This window comes from Cnephaeus nilssonii (assembly GCF_951640355.1).
Source record: "Cnephaeus nilssonii genome assembly, chromosome: 11".
Classification (NCBI taxonomy): Eukaryota; Metazoa; Chordata; class Mammalia; order Chiroptera; family Vespertilionidae; genus Cnephaeus; species Cnephaeus nilssonii.
Window position 1 is genome coordinate 58,038,097 of NC_137082.1, and position 24,572 is coordinate 58,062,668.

Genomic DNA, 24,572 nt, shown 5'->3' on the forward strand with positions numbered 1-24,572 from the left:
TTCAATTGTAGAAGATAAATATATCCCAGATACCACAGCCTCCGCTTGGGTCACCAGGGGGCATGGCAGGCCTGCAAACCACCACAGACCCCTCTCCCAGGCTGCCCCACGTCCCAAGGGAACCCCCACCCTGATCCGGGACACCCTTCTGGGCAAACCAGCTGCCCCCCACCCATGCACCAGGCCTCTATCCTATCTAATAAAAGAGTAATATGCAGATTGACCATCACTCTAACACACAAGATCAAGATAGCTGCCCCCATGTGGTCAAAGATGGCTGCCCCCATGTGGACACAAGATGGCCTGCAGGGGAGGGTATTTAGGAGGGACCAGGCCTGCAAGGGAGGGCAGTTGGGGGCAATCAAGCCTGCAGGGGAGGGCAGTTAGGGGTGACCAGGTCAGCAGAGGAGGGAAGTTGGGGGCAAACAGGTGGCAGGGGAGCAGTTAGACATCAATCTGTCTGGCAGGGCAGTGGTTAGGGGGTGATCAGGCTGGCAGGCAAAAGTGGTTAGGGGCAATCAGGAAGGCAGGCAGGTGAGCAGTTGGGAGCCAGCAGTCCTGGATTGTGAGAGGGATGCTACATGGGCAGTGGGACATCCCTCGAGGGGTCCAGATTGGAGAGGTTGCAGGCTGGGCTGAGGGACATCCCCCCCATGCACAAATTTCATGCACCAGGCCTCTAGTTCTCTAATAATTACTGATATAGTGCCAGCATGTAGAACATGGCCTGGTTCATAGTTGGGCTTAGTAAGTGTTGATTGAATGATTGAATGGAAGGAAGGAAGGAAGGAAGGAAGGAAGGAAGGAAGGAAGGAAGGAAGGAAGGAAGGGAGGGAGAGAGAGGAGGAGGGAGGGAGGAAGGAAGCAATCAGTTACTAGACTGGAGACTTTATTAAGATGATGTGTGAAATTGTGCTTTAATAATTTCATTCCAATAAATAATAGAGCTCCTTTGATCATTCAACATGAAAACATTTCCATCAGTTTTCCCCACTCCTGTTATGTTATGAAACCATAGAATAACAGCATCATGATGCTTCTAACAACCTGAAAAAGTCTGCGTGCTCTTCATTCAGATTTCCTTTTTGACAGTGTCTTAGTCTGCTTGAGCTGCCATAACAAAATATTGTAATAGAGTGGGGGTCTCTTCCCTACCCTCCTTCATTCTGATCCCATGCTGTGCAGGGAAGTCTAGTACTCTAAGGAAGTTTCTTCATGGATTTGCCTTCTGCGAATAAATGTGCCAATCAGCAAACATGAGTATCTGCCCCACATATGTGTTTATTAATTAGTTAGTATTTTATTTTACTCAATTGATATTATTTGATATTATATTTTATACATCTATCTCTTGTGAATTTGATTAGTGTGAGTCAGATCTGAGAAACTGTTCACCTCTGGATCCCCTGACAATGTCAAAATTCTACAAAGAAGGAACCTTAGACTGGACACAGGGAGGACACCTCTGTGATGCTGTAAGGGGAACACTCCTTTTGGAAGTGCCTCATGCTTACAGCAGCTTGTAAGAAAAGATCTTTTTGTATATTAACTTTTTTTGTGAAATTCTTGTAAACCTGTGCAAGCTTTTCTCTGTTTACCTAAATGGGAGTTTTATAGAGATAACAGATTTAAAATTTATTTTACAAAATTTACTTTTAGTACTTGTCTTTTGAGGGTAACAAGACAAGAATTACTTTGAGCTAATTCATACCCAGCACACATAAATATCATGTAAATGCAACCTCCAGGGCAATTTAAGCCTAAACAATATGCTCACATATGCCTGTGCTTATTCAACAATGCATTGCATTTAGATAGGGCTTTATGGTTTCCAAATGTGTGCAAGCTCACTTGTTCCTTGAGGAAGTTAGGAAGGCTGGTGTTAATCCACCCAAGGTCACTGAGTGAGAAAATGGAAGAATGAGGCTTTAAATTCCAGCCTTCCCCTGGATGGGACAGCTCTCTTTTTATGGTTTAACATTAACACTTGAATATGTTGATCCCCTTCTTCAGGGTTCCCAACCTTTGGCATGCTTGTGAACTTGTCCTAACATTCTGCAGACATCTAAGCCTGCATGTCCATCCAACCATGCACCTCCTGGGAACTGTAACAAGAGCAAATCAGACCGAGATCATTCTAAATGATCTCACTTTTCTTTTTTATTATCTAATTAGAGGCCCAGTGCATGAAATTCATGCACTTGGGGGTGGGGGTGGGGTGTCCCTCAGTCTGGCCTGCGCCCTCTCACAGTCCAGGAGTCCTTGCGGGATGCTGCCGCAGAGGTGGGAGAGGCTCCCGCTACCACTGCTGCTCTCACCAGCTGTGAGCCCTGCTTCTGCCTAAGCAGTGCTCCCCCTGTGGGAGCACACTGACCACCAGGGGGCAGCTTGTGCATTGAGCATCTGCCCCCTGGTGATCAGTGCACGTCATAGCAATCGGTCGTCGGTCATTCCATGGTTCAGTCGATTTGCATATTAGCCTTTTATTATATAGGGTAATTCTAAGTTATATCTAACCCTAAATTCTAAAGTTATCACTAAAGTGTAGTTCATTTGTCTTTTGATTTGTTTCTTTATTGGGTTTTTATAAATTAAAACCACAAACAAAAAACGCCAACACCATGTAATTTGTTATTTGTGGGCAGAAAATTCCTATTAAGAAGGAAGAATCTTCTGCTTGGGATGATTTTTTAAAGTTCTGAAATGGATAGTGATGATAGTTGTACAACATTGTGAATGTATTTAATGCCACTGAATTGCATACTTAAATATAATTTGAATGGTAAATTTTTGTCTGTGTATTTTACGACAATTAAAAATAATTTTTTAAAGGCAGAATCCCAAGGCAGGGAAGAGACCTTTAGACTTTCTTCAAACATCTGGAAGCCTTAGGAGCGGGAGACAGTACAACAGAAAGAGTCTGGCATTTGGAGCCGCACAGATCTGAGCTCCCAGTGAGTCCCCATCCTCACTAGCTGTGTGACCTTGAGCAAGCTACTCAGCTCCTTGGCTCTCAGTTTCATATAGAGAAGAAAAACATTAACTACTAAGTAGGATTTTTGCTAGAATTAAATAAAATAATGTAAGCCTGAGGATTTAGAATATACCAAAGTAGTTACACTTAATTCCTGAGGCTTTTAAAAACTACCCACCCTCAGACTCTACTCCAGCTGGACACCCACCACTGTCCCGACGGCCTGAGAAGTGATGGCTCCAGCTGTTTAAAGCAGGCATCCACACCCAGTGTTAGTACAAAGCTCCTTTCTTTATTTAGTGCTTCAGGGTTTTTGTTTGTTTGTTTTTGTGTGTGTTTTTGTTGTTGTTATTAATTCTCACCCAAGGATATTTTTTCATTGACTTTTTTAGAGAGAGTGGAAGAGAGGGGGAGATACAGAGAGAGAAAAACATGGATGTGAGAGAGACACATCGATTGTTTGCCTCCGCATGCACCCTGACCAGGGCCGGAGATCGAGCCTGCAACCGAGGTATGTGCCCTTTTTTTTTTTTTTTATTGATTTCAGAGAGGAAGGGAGAAGGAGAGAGAGATAGAAACATCAATGATGAGAGAGAATCGTTGATTGGCTGCCTCCTGCACGCCCCCTACTGGGGATCAAGCCCGCAACCCAGGCATGTGCCCTTGGCCGGAATCGAACCTGGGACCCTTCAGTCCATGGGCCAATGCTCTATCCACTGAACCAAACTGGCTATGGCTAGTGCTTCAGTTTTTTATACTTCTTCCCATTATCTACATTTCACTTATCCTATCAAGAAGCTTGTGTCTCCGGTCTCCACACCTGCTGGCACTTAACAACACAACAGTCCTTTATATTAGTGCTGGGGTTGGTGGGTTTTCAGACTTAATTATCAAATCATCTCTGATTGTTTGGTGATAACATCTTGGACCTGAGAAAGGAAGGCAGAGGCTGGGTGATCAGCCCTGTGGGAGGAGCGGGAGGAATTCCATGGGCCCTGCCTGGGCATAGCCACAGTGGACCTCACTCAGAGTAGTTCGGGGTCTTAGCACTTCTGAGTCTCCTATTTCGCTCTGTTCCCAGGAATGGAACGGGTATGTCCACCTCTCCCATATCCTTCTTTGTGACCTAGAAAAATTCCCAGATTTAAAAAAAAGAATCTATTCCTGATGATAGCAGTTTATACTTTTCCCACACAGAATGGCCAAATTCTCTAAGAACATGCACTCCAAGAGAGTTAACTTATGCCTGTAGAAATCATGTAGGTTAGTTGGAACAGTAATAACCACTTATCAGATGGCATCTAGAGAGAACAGAAAAGTGCCTAGAATGGAAGGCATGGTCTATTATTTGTTTAACAGACATTTTGCCCTGGCCGGGTGGCTTAGTTGGTTGGAGCATCATCCGATACACCAACAGTTGGTGGGTTTGATTCCCAGTCAGGGCACATACCCAGGTTGCGGGTTCAATCCTAGGTCAGGCACATGCAGGAGGCGACCGATTGATCTTTCTTACTTCGATGTTTCTCTATCTTCCTCCCTTCCTCTCTAAAATAAAAATAAATTTGGAAAAACGCATGTTTACTGAGAGCTGTTCTGAGAGCTTTGCTTTTCTTAACTCCCGTGGATCCAAACACTAACAACATTATCCCCATCTGATATGTGAAAACAGGCATGGAGAGGTTAAGTCACTGCATTTGGACACACAGGTGACAGAGCAGTCAGTTGCTGAAGCCCATGCACTTATCACCACTCAGTGTTGGTAGTAAACAGGGAAGGGGGAACATACTGGCTTGCTACTACTATCCAGCCTCACTGGATGTCTAGGTGCTGTGCCCAGCTGGGAATGCGAGGGAGACTATTGCAAAGGCTCTTCCTCTGTCTACAGAAATGCAGTGAATCTCAGCTGCTATAGGAGAGAGAGAGAGAGAGAGAGAGAAAGAGAGAGAGAGAGAGAGAGAGAGAGAGAGAGAGAGAGAGAGAGAGAGAGAGAGACTGCCCTGCACCTCTTGCTCACATGTCCCAGAAGGCAAACATCAGACAACAAGTGTTTAATATGCCTAAATAACGGGGCTTTTGCCTAAACACCATTCTAAAGAATGATATTCCAGTAAAGGGTACGCAAACCAGAATTGTAAAGTAGGGAGGCAGAATGATTTTATGCCAATGATCCTGTCCCCAAGACTGAAGGAAGGTGGAGAAAATGTGACTGCTTATTTAATAGAGTTTCTAGAAAGCAGTATCTGATTACCACTTCCTCTAGTTGTCTTGGAAAGTGCATTCCTGCACAAAGGAGAAAGAGAGAAGGTCATCAAATCCAAATAACTTCAAACCAACTCCCAAAGCAAGCCTGGCAAATAACTCGCTGCCGGAAACTGAGCGGAGCTCCCAGGAGAAGAGCTCAGCTGGGCATCACCCAACGGGGCTGCCAGAGCGAGCCAATGGAAATGTAGGACACCCAGGGAAATTTGCATATCGGATAAACAATGAATAATGTTTTTTATAAGTATGTCCACGTTGTTTATCAATTCAAATTTAACTGGGAGTCCTGTATTTTATCTGGCAACCCTACTCCCAACACTAAAAAAGTGTACATAGTATAGTTTTCCCTAGAAGCATTCGCCTTCCTGCCTCATTATACCCCAAAACGCTGACCTTCTTTCACTAAAAAGAAAAACTGTCCGTGAGATGATATAGGAACTTTAAATGTCTTCTATAAATCAAATCAGGGTACCAGGGGTGTAAAATGAATTTTATTATTGCTGCTGTTCTTCCCAGGTCAAAGAAACAAAAGTTGTGTAAAACTGCCAGGCAGAGAATGAAGAGGAGCAGGGTCTGGTCCTTGTGCAACCTCCACCCCCAACCCCGCTCCCACTCAGATCTTGGGAAACAGTGAATTTCTTCCACTTGATAGCTGGGGCCCACTGAGTGGTGGGGGCTGGAGGAAGAGGGGTAGAGATGGGAATATTTGTGTATGTTTGTGGGACTTGCAGGTTGGGGATAAATTATAGTTTAACTAGAGGCCCAGCGCACGAATTCATGCACAGGTGGAGTCTGGCTAGCCTGCCTCCAATGGTGTGTGTGTGGGGCTCATTAGGGGCATGGCTGGCTAGGGGGGAGTTATTAGTGTCAAAGATCTTTGCAGGTGTATATACGTTTGCTGTTGGCTTTCGGATGAGTTCAAGTTTCAAAGGCGCTTTAGTGTCAGGGACACTTACAGCTTCCGTTTCTAAGCCTCTCCCTAGACAGGTAATGCAGTTTAGTTCCCTGCTGACAAACCCTCTAAAGAGAGGCTGTGGTGTGATGTGGCTGCCCTCTTTGATAGTAAGCAGTGGAGAGAGAATGCAGAAAGATGGTGGTTGTGCTGGGCACCTCTCCTGGACACCTAACTGACAGTCCAGACTGTGATCAGTTTTCCTCCTGATCACTTGTTATTCAGGTTCCTGGTCTATGAAGGCTGGAGAGTGTTTACTTACTTAGAATCACTGAAGGGCACATTTCAGTGATGGGGAGGGAGGGGACTGATTGGGGGTGGGGCTGGCAGCGGGGAGAGGCCACGGGTGGTTGGCTGGCTGGCCCCACCCCCAATCAGCAGTGCATGTAATAGCCACTGGTCGTTCTGGTTGTTCTGCCATTCGGTCGCTTGGCTTTTATATACATAGATATTTAACCCTTTGCACTCGCTTGCTTTTTTCTCGATTCCTTTATTCTAATGCTAACCGTGTCGAGTCACACTCGACATCCAAGTGCAAAAGGTTAAAAGTGCACATTAATTAATATAATTAGATATTTGAGTGATTATATCATAATGTATGTGCTTGCTGTTTTAGTTAAAAATAAAAATGATACATATCTGTCCCTGAAGAAAGAGCTGGAGATAAATAGGTGTCAGTCCAAGCGTCCGATTTATTTTTAAGTGTCAGATTCCTCACATGTAACACAGGTCTCTTCTTGTTCTAGAACTCTTTGATGGGACAGTTCCTCAATGGGCTTTTTAGGCTGAAGGAATTTCATAGCTCGGAAAAGGGAATTAATGTCACTACTTAGCAAGTTTCAGCTGAGGGATAGAGTCACTCTTGCTTTACTACTGAATAACCATCATAAAGTAAAAAGGACTGAACTTAACTCTGCCCTCCTCCCCCCCAAAAAATCCACATTAAATAATAGTACCATTCATTCTCCTGCACTAGCAAAACTTGCCAAAGAAACAGTTGTTCAAGGGCAATTGCCTCCAGGCCTTTGCTCACCAGCCTTCTTTTAAAGAAAATGAACCCCTTTGAGTAATGAATGACACAAGTATATTCACACTCTAACTGAGAAAGGAATAAGAAACTGTAATCACAAACTTTCCATCCCTAACTGTTTAAGCAAGTTGGGGGGATTTTGAAATTACTTCATTTCTCAGGTCCAAAAATACTTCCACACAATCACTGTGATTACTTGCTTCCTATACATAATCACAGTGTTCAAGGTTTCCAACCCATGCCTGTCTACTGGGCAAGTAGTAAGTCTTTTTTCCCCCACATTTATATTTTGTGCCTTGATTATTTAATTCTAAATATCAACAAGATCCTTAGTAGGTGGCTGAAGGTGGTAGAAATCCTATAACTCCTGTTTATTTGGTACTATGAGTAAGAGAAAACAAAATGGCTATTTAAATATGGCCAGGCAAAGCCAAAAACTGTTGAATTGTACAACAAAGTTCTAGTGAATTCAAACTTTAAACTTTTGTTTCAAAATTCCAAACCTTAGAAAAGTGTATTTTAATAGCATTTTAAAAGATACTGGATTACAAATGAAAGACTTCAAGTTAGAAAAACTGGATTGCCATTTAAGTGACATCCTATATAATAAAGAGGCAATATGCAAATTGACCATCACTCCAACACACAAGATGGCCGCCCCCATGTGGTCAAAGATGGCCACCCCCATGTAGACACAGATGGCCACCACAAGATGGCCAGCATGGGAGGGCAGTTGTGGGCCATCAGGCCAGCAGGGGAGGGCAGTTGGGAGGAACCAGGCCTGCAAGGGAGGGCAGTTGGGGGTGATCAGGCCTGCAGGGGAAGGCAGTTAGAGGTGACAGGACCAGCAGAGGAGGGCAGTTGGGGGCCGACCAGGCCTGCAGAGGAGGACTGTTAGGGGCGACCAGGCTTGCAGGGGAGGGCAGTTGGGGGTGACCAGGCCAGCAGGGGAGCAGTTAGGCATCGATCAGGCTGGCAGGGGAGTGGTTAGGGGGTGATCAGGCTGGCAGGCAGAAGCAGTTAGGGGCAATCAGACAGGCAGGCAGGTGAGTGGTTGGGAGCCAGCTGTCCTGGATTGTGAGAGGGATGTTTCAGATTGGAGAGGGTGCAGGCTGGGCTGAGGGACACCCCCCTCCCAGTGCACGAATTCCGTGCACCGGGCCTCTAGTTAATAATAATGAAAATTACTACTATTATTATAAAAATATTTTACCTTAAAGCATTCCTTTCTTCTAATAATTTGAAGTACTTAACAATATGCTGTATTCTACTTGTCTTCATGACAGTAAGAGGTGCTGAAAATTATTATTTAAAAAAAAAGGGGGGGCACCCTAGCTGGTTTGGTTCAGTGGATAGAGCATTGGCCTGCAGACTGAAGGGTCACGGGTTTGATTCTGGTCAAGGGCATGTACCTGGGTTGCAGGCTCAATCCTTAGCCCAGCAACCAATCGATGTGTCTCTCTCACATCGATATTTCTCTCTCTGTCTCTCCCCCTCCCTTCCACTCTCTCTAAAAATCAACAGAAAAATATCCTCAGGTGAGGATTAACAACAACAAAAATACAGAAAAAAAAAAAAGACTTTTGGATTATTCCAGCTCTCTATCAGTGCTTAAAGTGAAAGGAAAGAACTTCTCTCTCTATTTTCCTCCTCATAAATATGGATAATTAACCAAGATAAATTAGTTCCCAAAGTAGATCTAGGGTAGCTCTCTATCCAGTTTAAATTCACTAGATAATTGCCAACTCTCCCATATTCTTTTTCAACTCCTCCCTATGCTTAACATATGCCTTGGGATAAAAACATAGGTAAAAAGAGAGATAAGTTCAGGTCTCTCCTCGGGTTCTCTGGAGAAGAGCATGCTTTGCCTTTTTTCATCTGTGGGGCCAGGATTATGATTGACTATCCGCAGGGGTTCTGTGATCACCGCGGAGTGCTACTCACCCCCAGTGGACTGAAGAGCCTCTGAGCTGCTGGCCAGCACCTTCCAGCAGGGGCGCTAGACTACTGCAGAGGGCTCCCTGCTATGCCTGCTGCGAGTCTTCCAAAACCACTAAGGTTGAGGCAGGGTGGGGTGGGGGAGTAGACAAATTATGAGTACAAAAGAGTTACTGAGACCACTCGAAAGGTGTTCTTGAGTGCCCAGCTTCGGTCCTTGATTTCCTGTATGGAGAGCCCAGAGTTCAGCCCTTTGCCTCCCAGGTCAGAAAAATCTGGAAAATAATTATCCTTTTGGTTCACTCAGTGCAACCATTTTTAACATACCTCCTGCATCCTGGGTCACTCTCAGTGAAATCCACTTTGCAGTCTAGAACTCTTCCATGACTTAATCCTTAGCTTTCCCCTCCCTCTTCCTTCCCTGATTTCCTTCTTTCCTGAACTTTGTTTCCCTTTCTCTCTGCCTTTGCTAAACTTCCCCTGTCAGTCCCACTTCCCAGGCCTGGGGCCTGTCAGAAGACCTTACCTGGTTTTCTACAGCAGCACTATCTAATGCCAGACACATGTGTAATTTAAATTTTTCTAGCACCCACATTTAGGGAAAGTAAAAAGAAAGAGGTCAATAAACATTTCATTTAATCCAATATATCAAAAATATTTTGACATGTAATCAATATAAAAACAGATATTTTATGTCCTTTTTTTATATGAAGAAGTTTTTGAAATCCTATGTATATTTTATAACGATAACACATCTCAATTTGGACCTGTCACAGTTTAACTACCCAATAACCCTAGGTGGTTGATGGCTGCCCTGTTGGACAGTGCACAGGTGGAGACTAATTTGTCTGCCCCCGTGCTACTCCCAGCATTCATTTTCCCTTTTTAGTTTAATAATAGAACCCCAATGTTTAGGTTCTATCTCAGCCTCTTCTGCAGTTCAGCATAGCCATGTAACCAAGTTCAGGCCAACCAGATGTGAGGGTATCCAGTACCACCAAGATGTCTCCTTATGGGGAAAAGGCACCTATTTTTTTGTTGTTGTTGACTCCTCCCGCTTTAACATCTGGCTTGGGATTTTTAAAAACCTTTAAAAAGCGAAAGTGAGCTCCATTCTCTGCTCCGGAGCTCTGGAAGGCAGAAGAGCATTCTTGGCCTCCTTTCATCTGTTGGAATGAGCCTTGGAACACCATCAGGGAGCTGTCGTAGCCCGAGGCTGCTGGTGTCTGGACTCATGCGAGAGTGAAATAAACGTCTGCCTTTTTCAAGTTATTGAAATGTGAGCTTTTTCTGAGCCCCATCTTAACTAATGCACTCCCATAAGATGGTTTTTGTTTATAATAAGATCAGTCACAGCAAATAGCAGGCAACCTCAGGCAATACTTTGTGGCAATGTCCTCCCCAGTGTCATACCTTACTATGGTCTGTCTCCAGGGATGTGCTAAGTGTCTCCAGGCACAAAGACCCTTTTGACTCACTGAATAACCCCGAGAAGGGAGCTCTCTATAGCTGGTTTAGGTTCTATCTCAGCCCCTTCTGCAGTTCGGCAGAGCCATGTAACCAAGTTCAGGCCAACCAGATGTGACAGTATCCAGTACCAATTATCAGCCTCATTGAGAGAGAAAGAGGCTTACCATGTGTCCTTTACCTGAAACTACCTACTGCCATGTGTTCCAGGGGGTGAGAAAATGTCAGTAATATAGACTAGAGGTTCGGACTATATTTCAATTTAACATTTAAAGCTGAGAAATAAAAATGTTATTGTCCTGGCTTTCAAGGATCAAGTGGAACATCATGAGGCACAGAGCTGTTCACTGTCTCATTCATAATGAAAAGGGGACCCTCCATCTTTTAGAGCATGTTTCTTTAAAAGGAAAAGTGCTCCAAAGGCAATTCAGACCAAATCAAAAGGAAGATGCAGTGCAGTGAGCTGTGTGAAAAGTTGCCTAGGATAACCCCTGGGTCACCTGGACAATGAACTTTTGCGACCAGAAACCTTCCCCTTGTGAAAGGGGCTGTACCCAAGCTTTGCTTCCCACAGGACCAGGGGCTTCCTTGGCAAGGGGCTAACACCGGGACACAGCGGGCATTGGCTGGCAGGTGGTGATCATCAAGAGACCTACCTTACACGGCTGAAGAAAATACTTACTAAAATTTAAAAAATCATTTTCTCAGTCACTTTGGGAAGTATCTGGGAGTTTCTTTATAAACTAAGCGTACACCTACCCTATGACCCAGCAATTCCACTCTAGGTATTTGCCCAAGAGAATTGAAAACATATGTCCACACAAAGCCTTGTACAAGAATGTTTGCAGCAGCTTTATTTATAACGGCCCCAAACTGGAAACAGCTGAGATGTCCATTAAGGTGGTACTGGCTTAACAAACTGGTATATTCATTCAATGCAATTCTAATAGACTATAAAAAGCAATGAGTTACTGGGATATACTCAACATAGGGATGAAACTCAAAACAATTATGTGGAATGAAGGAAGCTTTACACAAGAGTTCATGCTGTATGGTTCCATTTACATGAAATTCTAGAATAGGCAAAATTAATGTATTGTAGGAAAATATTAGAACAGTGGTTCAGACAAGAATTGATTGGGTAGGGGCAATAGATATATATTCTATTTCTAGAGTGGGGTTTGGTTAACATACATTTACACAGTTGCCAAAACTCATTGAATGGTGCTTTTAAAACTTGTGCAATTCATTGCATTTTATTATTGTGGTAAAATGTACATAACATAAAATTTACCATTTTAACCATTTTTAAATATACAATTTAGTGGCATTAAGTAAACTCACATTTTTATGCAATCATTACCACTCTCCATACCCTGAATTTTCTATCATCCCAAATTGAAATGTTTTTGAGGTTCATCCATGTTTGAAATGTATAAGAATTTCATTCCTTTTTTGAATGAACACCACATTTTGAATATGTATTCATTCATTGGTGGACATTTTGGTTGTTTCCATCTTTTGGTTATTAGGAATAATGCTACTGTGAACATTGACATACAAATATCTGTTTAAATCCCTGTTTTTAATTTTTGGTGTACATATCTAGATATGGGATTGCTGGATCATATGGCAATTCTATGTTTAATTTTTGAAGAACTGTCATATTATTTTTCACATTAGCTATACCATTTTACATTCCCACTGGCAACACACAAGGGTTCCAATTTCTCTAATTGCCAACTCTTGCTATTTTGTTTTGTTTTTATAATAGTCATTATAATAGATGTGAAGTGGTATCTCATTGTAGTTTTGATTTGCAATTTCTAATAATTAGTGATGTTAAGCATTTTTTTATGGGCTTATTGGCCATTTGTATATCTCTTCTTGAAAAATGACTTTTCATGTCCTTTGCTCAGTGTTTTGCTCAGTGTTTAGATTGCTTGTTTTGTTGTTGTTGTTATTGAGTTTTAGGAATTCTTTATATATTCTGGATATTATTTGCAAATATATTCTCAACCAATTCTATAGGTTGCCTTCTTACTCATTTGATAGTGTCCTTTAAAGCACAACAATTTTGATTTTTATGAAGTCCAATTTTTCTATTTTTTATTCTGTTGGCTGAACTTCCAGTGTTTTATCTAAGAACTCATTGACAAATTCAATGTTATGAATCTTTCCCTCTAAGTTTTCTTCTCAGTGTTTTATAATCTTAGTTCTTAAATTTAGATCTTTGGTCCATATTGGGTTATTTTTTGTATATGATGTCAAATAATGTTTCAACTTCATTCTTTTGCATGTGGCTAGCCAGTTTGCCCAGCACCATTTGTTGAAAGTTTGTCCTTTCCCTGTTGAATGGTTTTGGCATTCTTGCTGAAAATCATTTGACCATATATTCAAAGGTTTATTTCTAGACTTTCTAGTTTATACCATTGATCTATATATCTACTTTATGCCAATACTATACTATTTTGATTAGTGTAGGTGTTTTTTATTTTGGGCGTAATTCAAGCAAATCTCCAAAAGCCTTCTTGAGATCCTGTAATTTTTTTGGTAAGATTTATAATTTCACTTTGCAATTGATTTTAATTCCTGCAAAAAAGATAGCTATTAAAATGGGTTCTGTATCCAGCTCATCCAGGTTGAAATCCTACTCTATCACTCACTTGACCTAGTACATCAATTTCATCATGTATAAATGGGTTAATAATAATATTTACCATGTAGATTTTTAAATTAATATTAAATGAATTCATAAAACAGTACTGGCACATAATAAACATTCAATACTACAGTGTTTATTTTTATGATTATGTTATACAAGAAATCATCAAGCAATTAACAAAGACACTGATGCCTTAGATTGAGACAGATGCTGGTATTAAGTCATGTTATGGGCTGAATTGTGTCCCCCAGAATTCACATGTTGAAGTCCTAACCCTGTGTACCTCAGAATGTGATTATATTTGGTGACAGGGCCTTTAAAGAGATAATACTGCCTGTCTGTTAAGAGAGCTCATTAGGGTGGGCCATAATCCAAAATTATTGGTGTCCTTATAAGAAAAGGAAGTTAGGACACAGACACACACAGAAGAAAGACCATGTGAAGACACAGGGAGAAGGTAGACATCTACAATCCAAGGAGAGAGGCCTCAGAAGAAACAAAACCCATTAACACCTTGATGTTGGACTTCACTTTCGCCAAAATTGGGGAAAAATAAATGTCTGTTGTTTAAGCCACCCAGTCTGTGGTATTTTGATATGGCAGCCCTAACAAACTAATACAAGTGAGGAGGGATACTGGAATGTGACTATCTTACTTTAACAAGTTAGCTTTTTAAAGTTTCATTAGTAAGGATTTCTGTTCTGATCATTTTATTTCCCTTTCACCCTTGTAGCTAAGGTTTCCTGCAGTGAATACTGGAATACAGGTCCCTGGTATCACCAGACACATTTCTCTATCCACAAGGATGTCACAAGAGGCTTCTGGCAAATGTCTTGCTAAAATACGTCATTCTGGCTACAAGATTTTCCTGCTCCTCCAGTGAAGCAAATGGAACGAGGTTGGTTGGAGTGAGTTCAGGTTTCAGGGGGAGTGCCTAGCAGTCACCACTTTTTAAATAAATAGACACAAAGCCACTTTAATCATCCATCTGGCATTTTTCTGAAGCTCAACATTAAACTTAACCAGTGCCCTGATCCATAAGTCACCTTTGCTGTAGTGTTGGAAAATCTGGAACTTATTTGCTCATCTCTGGTCTTTTGCCGTCTCTCCATCTCTCCCTTCCCTGACTCCTCCTGTTCAGATAGCCCTGTGATCACATCTGTAAGTTCTTTCAGGCCTCCAGGGTGTCATTTATCTAAGCCTTACTCTCAGTTTAAACAGTTAGATGCTCCCTTGGCATCGGTCTTGGGTTGACGATCACTCTGCTTGAGGGAGAAAACAAAAGCTTTATCATTTGTGCTGTTTTGTTACATTCATCGCACTCTTTTCATTTACATTGATCATCTTTCTTTTGTCTTTCCTAGTTTTGTCAGTCCAAAATTTTGTTCACTGTCACAAATATCTTTTAACTGCAAAATCTCTTTAAGTTAATATCAGTTTAATTCAATATATACTATTGAGAGAGGTAAGATCCATTGACATAATATAATCCTATATAATAAAGAGGTAATATGCAAATTGACCATCACGCCCTCCCATAAGATGGCCGTCCTCATGTGGTCACAGGATGGCCACCACAAGATGGCTGGCAGGGGAGGGCAGTTGTGGGCGACAGGCCAGGAGGGGAGGGCAGTTAGGGGTGACCAGGCCAGCAGGGGAGGGCAGTTGGGGGCGACCAGGCCAGCAGGGGAGGGAGGGCAGTTGGGGGGAACCAGGCCGGCAGGGGAGGGCAGTTAGGGGTGACTGGGCTGGCAGGGGAGGGCAGTTGGGGGTGACCAGGCCAGCAGGGGAGGGAAGTTAGGGGAGACCAAGCCTGCAGGGGAGAGCAGTTGGAGGTGACCAGGCCTGCAGGGCAGGACAGTTAGGGGTGACCAGGCCGGAAGGGAAGGGCATTTGGGGGTGGGGGACCAGGCCTGCAGGGGAGGACACTTGGGGGCAACCAGGCCTGCAGGGGAGGGCAGTTGGGGGCGATTGGGCCAGCAGGGGAGCAGTTAGGCGTCGATCAGGCTGGCAGGGGGTGATCAGTTGGGGGTGATCAGGCTGGCAGGCAGAAGCAGTTAGGGGCAATCAGGCAGGCAGGCAGGTGAGCAGTTGGGAGCCAGCAGTCCTGGATTGTGAGAGGGATGTCCGACTGCCGGTCTAGATCCGATCCCACAGGGATTCGGCCTAAATGGGCAGTCGGACATCCCCCGAGGGGTCCCAGATTGGAGAGGGTGCAGGCTGGGCTGAAAGATGCCCGCCCCCCTCTCCCCCCGCCCCCGTGAACAAATTTCATGCACCAGGCCTCTAGTAATTTGTATAATTATAAATATACTCAGGAATTCCAAATATAGTTCTATTTTTTTTCCTACTCTTTTGTCTTGAACTAATCTTGGGCCATTGTCATATATTATAAACAATATATTTAAAAGTGTAACTATCAAAAGTAGTGAATGTCATGTACTGAATCATACCATGTTCTTCTCCATTAAATGATGCCAATTTAGGAAGGTACATACTTTTTCTCCCTTCATGTGTCCTGTACAGTGAACATGTTTGCATGCTTGTACCTAGAGCCCTTTCAGTGACTCATCTATAAGATCCCCTAGACACCAGAGAAGGTTTCCAAAACCATACACATTACCCCCCTCCAGGATTGAGCTAACTGAAAACCTGCACTGCCCACCTGAGCCCCAGTTTCCTAGGGGATATAGTCCTATCATCTAGTACTGATGCCACCGTGAGAGAGGTCTCTGCTACCTCCAGAGCTGCTCTAACATTTTCACGGAAGGACAGGACCTTCTCAAGAGGTCTGCAGAAATAACCCAAGAAACCTCCCCCGCCCCTCAGATGCAAGAAGTTGCTGCATGCTCCTCAGGCCATTGCAAGGAAGGGGAAGTGAGGAGAGGGCTAATGGGAGAGAGTCCCCCTTATCCGTGCTTCAACTTGAGCAGATTAATTTTTTAAAGTATATTTGGCTTTCTTATAAGATTTTGTTTCAGCAAAGCTTACAAGATGGTTAGTTAGTATTTCTAGAGGTTATTCACATCTGCTCCCACGTAAGGTTGCTAGGTTTAGCAAATAAAATACATTATATCCAACTAATTTTGAATTTCAGATAAGCAACAAAAGAAATTTTAGTATAAGTATGTTCCACATATTACCTGGGACATACTTATACTAAAGAATGATGAGTTGTTTTCTAAAATTCAAATTTGTAACTGTGCCCTGTATTTTATCTGTCACTCCTACCCTACTCCCAATGACCAACAGCCCTTTCTCCCACTCAAGAGCCTGAAAAAGTGGCAGACTGATTGCCTCAAAGTAGTCATTTGATTCATTAAAATGACATGCATAGTCCTGACCGGTTTGGCTCAGTGGATAGAGCGTCAGCCTACGGACTCAAGGGTCCCAGGTTCGATTCTGGTCAAGGGCATGTACCTTGGTTGCGGGCACATCCCCAGTAGGGGGTGTGCAAGAGGCAGCTGATCAATGTTTCTCTCTCATTGATGTTTCTAACTCTCTATCCCTCTCCCTTCCTCTCTGTAAAAAATCAATAAAATATATATTTTTTAAAATAAAATAAAATTATATGCATAATAAAAATTTAAAAACAACCACGAAATATTTGGAAAGTAGAAAAAAAATGAAAGAGACACTATAATGAGCTGATCAGAATGGAAGGCTGGGTCCAAGTCTTTTAACAACCTTTCTGACTCTTACCTATAAAATATAAATTATAGTATAAACCCCTACTGTCTTGGTTTGATTGTAAGGGGGAAATGTAGTATGTGTAAAGGTTTTATATATTCAAAACACCATAGAAATATAAGAAATTGTATTAATTAAGTGCATGAAGCAAAATGGAGCATAAGAAAACTAGTTTAACACCAATTAGCCGTTGGTTCTTGTTTGCAGGCCTCAGCAAACTTGAACCAAAACTCACTGCCATGCAGAGAGAGATACAATGGCTAAGCCTTATGGAAGAGAAAATGTTGCGGCCTTCCACAGGGCACTAAAGTTGTTCTTATAAATGTCACAGAGTTTGAAACCAAACTAGTGTTTGAAATGAGCACTGGGTACATAATCAGTGCATATCATGTTTCCTAAGATGGCTCCTGAGCCATTTTGCCTAGATAACCACATAAAAATGGCCAAGTCTATAGTACAGTTAATAACATTGTACAAATTTCAATTTCCTGATTTTGATACTACCTGATTATTATGTAAGATATTATCATTGGGGGAAGCTGAAGGGAAGGAAACATAGAAATTCACTGCACTATTTTTGCAAATTCTTGTGAGTCTAAAATTAACTCAAAGAAAAAGAAAAAAAAAAAAGAGTATCCAGACCCAACTAATGCCCAGAATGAAAGGAAATCCAAACTACCTCTAGAATGCAAAGGGGCCATAAACCCTATAAGAACACTGGATTATGCTACAGTAAGACAGGCTGCATCAACATCCTCGCAGGCTGCTCTGTTCTTGCCAAGAAATGATAGCCTTTCACCAGCTCTATTTTCCTGAACCATTTGCTCAATATCACCCCTCAAATCACTATTTTATGTCTTCCATTAAGAAAAATTACCAGGTATACTCATTCACCTTAAAGAAGAAAGGAGTGTAATAATTTTTCTTACTTTCAGATAACCAAGTAGGAAATCAGATGTCCCTAGGTAACCTGTAAAAATTCCAACTTTGTTTTATGTAAGAGATGCCAAGACTCCTTGTGCCACTGGCACTGTGGGTGGAGGGATTTCCTGCATGCTAAGTCACTAATGCAAGATGCATTAGCTCTTAGCTTTAGAAGTCCCAGATTTCTTGGCACCAAAGGGTTATGAATAATCCTCTACACCTCTCTTGACTTGGAGGCCTTTCAAAATGTTTCCTAGCCTTCACCGCTCCTGCCCTTTGATCTTGTCAGGGAGAATACAAGATCTCAAGTTGTTTATACCCTAGATTACCTACACGGCTTCTCCAACTTTAGTGTGCACTAGAATCATCTGGAAAAATACAGATTCTCAGGTCACACGCCCTGAAATTCTGATTCCACATATATGGGCCGAGGCAAGTCAACAATATGGACTATAGATCACACTGTGAAAATCACTGGCAGAGGGCACTTGCTTATAAGCAATAAAGAAAATGGCTTATTATATAGGAGGTTTCATTAAAAATGATATGAAAATCAAAAGGTTTGACAGGAGCATTGAATCATTAAGAAATGAAAATGTACGCCGAAACCGGTTTGGCTCAGTGGATAGAGCGTCGGCCTGCGGACTGAAAGGTCCCAGGTTCGATTCCGGTCAAGGGCATGTACCTTGGTTGCGGGCACAGCCCCATTGCGGGGTGTGCAGGAGGCAGCTGATCGATGTTTCTAGCTCTCTATCCCTCTCTCTTCCTCTCTGTAGAAAATCGATAAAATATATTTTAACAAACAAAAAAAAAAGAAATGAAAATGTGATCATAGCTCATCAGCTCATATTTAGACTTAATACTCCCTTCAGAAATTAATCATTTAAGAATGAAAATTTAGAAACGTCTTGTTATTTTCACTCGTTATTTCAATGGGACAAAATAAAGTAGAATTCCTTAGTGGTTCTTCCCCAGTTGTGAGTATTTGCGTCTAAAGTGCAAAGACTTGACTTGGGATGGTGCACACACAATACAATGTACAGAATATGTATAAAGACTTGTACACCTGAAACCTATATAATTTTATTAACAACTAGAGGCCTGGTGCATGAATTCGTGCATGGGTGGGGTCCCTCAGCCTGGCTGGCGATTGAGGTCTATCAGGGGGCCGGCCGGCTGTGGGGAGGGACCACGGGAGGTTGGCTGGCCAGCCCCCCAATCGGGGCCGATGCGGGGGCCAGTCGGGCGGGTGGAGGGAGGAGAGGGGCCATGGGAGGTTGGATGGGGGTGGGGGGTTGGGGCCGCGGGAGGTTGGCCAGCTGGAAGGAGGGGCCACGGGAGGTTGGCTGTGGGAGTGTACCAGTGACCAGGGGGCAGCTCCTGTATTGAGCATCGGCCCCCTGGTGGTCAGTGCGTATCATAGTGACTGGTCAACCAGACATTCTGGTTGTTTCAGTCATTCAGTCGTAATAGTCGCTTAGGTTTTTGTATATATAGATGTCAACCCAATAAATTCAATTAGAAAGTAAAAAATAAAGTGCAAAGACTGACTTCTTTTTGAAAGTGTCCACAAGGAGAAGAGTAGAAATGGTTAACATACAGACTTGGTTAGTTTACATGGTCGTGATTATTTAGGAAAATTTGAATAACAAGTTTCATTTTAAAGCTGGGCAGTCTTCAAAGAGGCTTTTTTTTTTTTTTTTTAATTTTATTCCAACCCAGTTACTATTTCCTTCCTGAACAACATTCCTCTTAACACCTCATTTACCTTCAAACTTGGCTATTTATTGTTTTAGACTGGTTTAATTATTACTGATTTTGGCAACTACCTTCTTCTCTATGTGTTGAACAGGTCTGCATTAGACACTCAGAGCTCATTGACAGAAGGTACTTAACCTAGTTGGAACTGAGCTTATATGCTTCTCTGGTCACCAAACTGGGGGAAAGTGAATCAGGATATTGCAGGTTACCTTTATAGCCACAGGAGGAGATTCTGCAGAAAGAAGCCCCAAACAGGAGGCATTGAAAATCAACAACAAACCAGGCTGATGACATTGTCAGAGACTTGATGGCCAAAGCTTCTGAAGTTGGGCACACCTCTGGGCACACAACTTCCAGGAAGCGTTTTTTTTTTTTTTTAAACAAACTTTGTGCTACATTGAACTGGGGTTTTAATCCCTGTAACTGAGGCCCAGCCTGTCCAGGGCTCAGTCTGCCTAAGCAAGGAGCTGCCTAGCCATCCATCTTGAGTCTTTCTTTGTCCCTCAGAGGCCTCCGTGGGGACACTGCAGTTGAACTCCTATTTAATGGGGCTTTCCTGTCGCTGACTAAGCCCTTGCTCCATACCCTGGAAAGACTCCTGCTGCCCCTGCCTGCGCCAACACCTCAGAAGGCTAGACAAGGGTGGGACGTTTGGATCACCATATCCTTTTAAGCCTGGGGAATCCAGGCTCAACACAGGGCCATTATGAAATGGAAGGTGTTATGTGTGTGATCCTCTAACTCTAAGGTTACATCATCTCCTTCAGCTTGTCTGCTGTGGGTACAAACTATGTAAGAAACAGCCAAACCTGAAGAGAATTTTTATGGTTTATTTGAGCTAAAGTGGTGATAACTGCTGGAAGCAAGATCTCAAGGGATTGAGAAAATGCTTCAGAGAATATTTTATACATTACAATCAAAGAAGGAGGCATAAGAAGGTTATGTGAAATCCACTGATGACAGATTAGGGAGGTGGGAGAATGCAAAGCAGGGGAAATCTCTGGGATTGGATTAAAAAATGATAGACACATACTTCTTTTACATACATGGATATAGGATAGTGAACAGTTAACAACCCTATATAATAAAAACCTAATATGCAAATTGTCCCCTCTGGAGTTCTGCTGCTTGCGATGACATGCGCTGACCACCAGGGGGTGGCGCGAAACATGGTGGGTGTTGGCGATGTGGTGCTGGCAGCAGGTGGCAGCGTTGGTGCTACCAGCCCCAATGGGCCCCGGCAAGAATGGGACCATGGTGGGATGGTGGAGCAGGTGAGCAGGCAGCCCCAGGCCAAAGCAGGTGTGAGCAGGGACCCAATTGCCCCGCCAATCACCCTGAAGATGGTGACCAGCAGCAGCAGTGTGGGGTGGGACCGCCACCGGGTTCCTAGGCACTGAGGAAGCTGGGCGAAGGCCCGGCCCCGAATGATCACCTTGCAGGTGGAGCAGGTGAGGGGGTGGCACCAGGCCAAGGCAGGGTGCCAGGCAGGCTGCAGGGCTGCAAGGCTGGGGGCACGAGCTGGGGCTGCCGGCCCTAATCGGCCCCGATTGGGATTGGGTGAGATGGCCCCGATCAGCCCTGATAGGGAATGAGCGAGACAGGCTGGACATTCCCTGAAGCCCTCCTGCAGTCCCTTCCAGGCAGGCCAATCTCCCGCAGTTCCTCCCCTGCCCTCCTCCCCCACCTCCGTGCAGGAATTCGTGCACGGACCTCTAGTTAACATGATAATAATATCAATGAGGAGTTTTGTGGTCTCTGTTCTGGTGTAATGATTGTGCCCTGAAGGGTTTGGAAAAGGGAAATCACCCTGACTTTCCAAAGGTATGGTGTTATCATAGATGCAGAAGACAATCGTCTCAGTTAAAGTAAAGACTAACTTTTGTTAAAGAAAATACTGGCTTCAGACCTTACTACCCGCTTGACTCACTTCTAGTTAGAAAGTTTTAATTTCAGACCACTCTATGATTACTTTAGGTCTCTGAGTTTGTAAGGCCTCCATGCAGGCCTCCCCTGAGTTTGTAAGGTTTAGTATGTGGCCCCTTTTTTGTCCACAGCATGATCATCCTCTCCTAAGCCAGGGATCCTCAGCAGGTGGCTGTGTTAAACGCCAAACATTTATTAGAAAATTCACCTTTTAGAATACCTTCTTATTATTTTGGGAAGTACTTACATGATTAACATAAAATTATTTATTCCTCTGATCATACTTCTCAATGAGAGAGTGGTAGGGCATGTTTTGGAATAAGACCATTAGGCAGCTGCTACTGGGGGTCTAGCCTGAAACTGGACATGTGCTCTGACTGGTAATTGAACCTGGGACCTGTTGGTCCATGGGATGATGCTCAATCCACTGAGCTACACCAGCAGGGCAAGACCATTAGGCATATAGGTTTCTCTGAGGCCGAGTTCACAAAGGCTGTCCAATTTAAAGATTTATGCATGTTAGATATATATTTCTTAAAGTGAGGATAGACTTCTGATCTTTCTTTTTTAAATCCTTACTGGAGGATATGTTTTTATTGACTTGTAGAGGGAGAGGAAAGGAGAGTGAGAGAAAAAAAACATTGATATGAGAGAGAAATATTAATTGATTGCCTTTCGTTGCCTCCCCTATGTGCCCTGACTGGGGATTGAACCCACAAGCTAGGTATGTGCCCTGACTTGGAATCAAACCTGCAACCTTTTGGTGCATAGGATAATACTCCAACTGACTGAGCCATCCAGCCAGGGCTAATCAATCTTTTACCATGAGAAAACTTGGCCCAAAGATCTGAAGAGCCCTGTTCAAGTTTGAAAGAGTTTATTTCCCTGAAATCTGCATCCTGGGACAATATCATGGAAGCTGTAACTTCCCTCTGCCCAATATTCTTGCCTTTGAAGGAACCACCTCTCTATTCAGTGTGATCATTCTGGGGTGTTTTGGTCCCCGCTGTTCCCTAGGTGACCCTAGGAGTGGGGAGGTTCCAGTCAGGGAGCACCCACCAATAATGTGATTGTAAAGAGGGTCATGAAGCTGAATCTACTGATTCCATAGACCTCATAAACGGAACTTGGCATAGTCATAGATTCATTAGGCTTTTATGTTTGTTTCTAGTACCTGCTTTACATTCATGCTTCTCACTTAAATTTTAGTGACTATTTCTAAGAATAGTTATGGTGATTTAGGAAACAGGATCTGTTTACTTTAGGGTTTGGTTCTTTCCATTGAAAATGCTCTGTTCTAAATCCTCCTGAGAGATAGGTGAGGATTTTTACAATCGGGCATGTAGAATTTGGGGGTGGTGGTTATGAAACTTTCTACATCTTGATTGTGGTGGTGGTTACCATTGTATGTGTTTGTCAAAACTCATAGAACTAAATAGCAAAAGTGGTGAATTTTACAGTCTGCAAATTTATACCTTGAAGGGAATCAGAATATCCTACCCCAAAATATGCCACTTTGGTATAAGGATTCCTTTCAGCTAAAGAGTATTGAGAATCAACAGATGCAAGAAGAATTATTGCCCTCCTTTACCTGCCTAAAAGCAGGACATAAATTTCTCTTCGTGAAGGTGTCGCCTTCCCCTCCACCAGAAGGAGAAGAGCAGTTCTTATCACCCTGGATGAGGAGTTGGCACTCAGATGAGCTTGCATAAACATACCTTCCTGAAAATAACCTTTATATTCCATTATTTCCCACATTTATATTAGCCATTTCTCCATGATTTATCACCCCTTGAAGCCCAACCTTCTTTCCTCTCTTAAAAGAGAATATGTTCCAAGTTTAATACTTCTTGGAGTTCCACTGCTTCTCTATAAACTCTTGTGCATGTGAGTATTAATTAAGACTCTATGCTTTTTCTCCTGTTAATCTGTCTTTTGTGGGTTTAATTCACAGGACCCTAATTACTAAACCTAAGAGGATAGAGGAAAAGTTTTTCCTTCCCAACAAGCTTAATAAAAATAAATAAATACATACATACATAAATAAATACTTCCCTGAGAAGTGTATGTAATGTTAGTATTTGGGGTAAACGGAAAAAGATCACAAAACAACGTGCTCAGTTTGATCTTATAGTGGACATCAGTGCTTTGGATTTATCCCCAAATTCCTTCACCATAGAAATCTGCCCCTTCCTGATTCCAACTGCTCTGAAAAAGACAAAGTTAAATGGGAAATATTATTAAATATTTAAATATTCAGATGTATTGAAATAATTACAAGAGTTCATAGAATTGCTCTCATGACTCAGCATTTAAGGCTCTGTCATGTGCTGAATATCAGACAGACAATATAACATACCAGAAATAATTGTTTTCTGTATTATATCAATGAATCATTCAATTTAGTAAACATGACCAATCCTAGTAGGAGGTCACTGCCATTCATTGCAAAATCATATAATATTGATTTAGAAGAAAACTTTGACATCAAACACTAAGATTATTCATTTAAGATGCAAATTATTTTTTAAAGACTTCCTCTGTATCTCATCAGATTGAATAATCTATTTTAAATCTGTGGACATTTATTTTATAAAATTTACACAAATTATTTTAAGGACAACATGGCTGATAGAAGATAAACAAGAACTTGTTAAACGTTTTAATTGTTTACCCTGGCCGCTGTGTCATTCGCACCAGGGGGTTAGATTCCCTGTCAAAGGGTTGCAGTTTGCTCCCTGGGGCAGGTGGGGGGAGCCAGCCAATCAATGCGGTTCTCTCGAATATTTTCCTCTCCAACCCCCCCCCCCAAAAAAAAAAAAAATCAGTGGAAAAAATGTCCTCGGGTGAGGATTAACACCAAAAAAAAAGTTAAGATTTTATTTGATAAAAAATCAGTTTGAATCAGGCGGCCAATTAGGAATGATCCAGTGACAATAGCCAGGGGCAAGACTTTTATAGAGAAGATATGGAAGTAAAGCAAGAA